This window comes from Perkinsus marinus, assembly GCF_000006405.1.
Source record: "Perkinsus marinus ATCC 50983 genomic scaffold scf_1104296958924, whole genome shotgun sequence".
In the NCBI taxonomy this organism is placed as follows: Eukaryota; Perkinsozoa; order Perkinsida; family Perkinsidae; genus Perkinsus; species Perkinsus marinus.
The window spans coordinates 1-991 of record NW_003206602.1 but is presented as its reverse complement, the minus strand read 5'-3'; the positions used below and the strand labels follow the sequence as shown (position 1 = coordinate 991).

General features: G+C 53.1%; 5 non-coding genes across 5 annotated transcripts; all 5 read left to right on the top strand.

The window, feature by feature from the left end:
- Positions 1-78: 78 nt before the first annotated feature.
- Positions 79-151, top strand: Pmar_PMAR004563. Its single transcript has one exon. It is a non-coding gene; the product is annotated as a tRNA-Lys (tRNA).
- A 96-nt stretch (positions 152-247) lies between these two features.
- On the top strand, positions 248-320 carry Pmar_PMAR004562. Its single transcript has one exon. It is a non-coding gene; the product is annotated as a tRNA-Lys (tRNA).
- Positions 321-416: 96 nt separating this feature from the next.
- On the top strand, positions 417-489 carry Pmar_PMAR004561. The gene has a single exon. It is a non-coding gene; the product is annotated as a tRNA-Lys (tRNA).
- Positions 490-585: 96 nt separating this feature from the next.
- Pmar_PMAR004560 lies at positions 586-658 on the top strand. The gene has a single exon. It is a non-coding gene; the product is annotated as a tRNA-Lys (tRNA).
- Positions 659-754: 96 nt separating this feature from the next.
- Pmar_PMAR004559 lies at positions 755-827 on the top strand. The gene has a single exon. It is a non-coding gene; the product is annotated as a tRNA-Lys (tRNA).
- Positions 828-991: the final 164 nt, after the last annotated feature.

Sequence of the window (991 nt, the reverse complement as noted above, 5' to 3'; positions counted from 1 at the left end):
TTTTTAGTCTATGGTTTACTGGAAATTGCCTTAGGAAGAGTTTAGGGGTCCATTTTTACTAGGTCAAGTGCTGCATTCGCCTCGGTAGCTCAGTCGGCAGAGCGCGTGCCTTTTAAGCCCGTGGCCGCGGGTTCGAGACCCGCCCGAGGTGCGCATACATCAATAAGTGGTTTTTAGTCTATGGTTTACTGGAAATTGCCTTGGAAGAGTTTAGGGGTCCATTTTTACTAGGTCAAGTGCTGCATTCGCCTCGGTAGCTCAGTCGGCAGAGCGCGTGCCTTTTAAGTCCGTGGCCGCGGGTTCGAGCCCCGCCCGAGGTGCGCATACATCAATAAGTGATTTTTAGTCTATGGTTTACTGGAAATTGCCTTGGAAGAGTTTTGGGGTCCATTTTTACTAGGTCAAGTGCTGCATTCGCCTCGGTAGCTCAGTCGGCAGAGCGCGTGCCTTTTAAGCCCGTGGCCGCGGGTTCGAGCCCCGCCCGAGGTGCGCATACATCAATAAGTGGTTTTTAGTCTATGGTTTACTGGAAATTGCCTTGGAAGAGTTTAGGGGTCCATTTTTACTAGGTCAAGTGCTGCATTCGTCTCGGTAGCTCAGTCGGCAGAGCGCGTGCCTTTTAAGCCCGTGGCCGCGGGTTCGAGCCCCGCCCGAGGTGCGCATATATCATCAAGCGGTTTTCAGTCTATGGTTCACTGGGAATTGGCTTGGAAGAGTTTAGGGGTCCATTTTTACTAGATCAAGTGCTGCATTCGCCTCGGTAGCTCAGTCGGCAGAGCGCGTGCCTTTTAAGCCCGTGGCCGCGGGTTCGAGCCCCGCCCGAGGTGCGCATACATCATCAAGCGGTTTTCAGTCTATAGTTCACTGGGAATTGTCATGGAAGAGTGTAACGGTCTATCTTCTACTAGTTTAAGTGCTGCATTCGCCTCGGTTACCGAGGTTCGGTAGTTCAGCCGGCAGAGCGCGTGCCTTTTAAGCCCGTGGCCGCGGG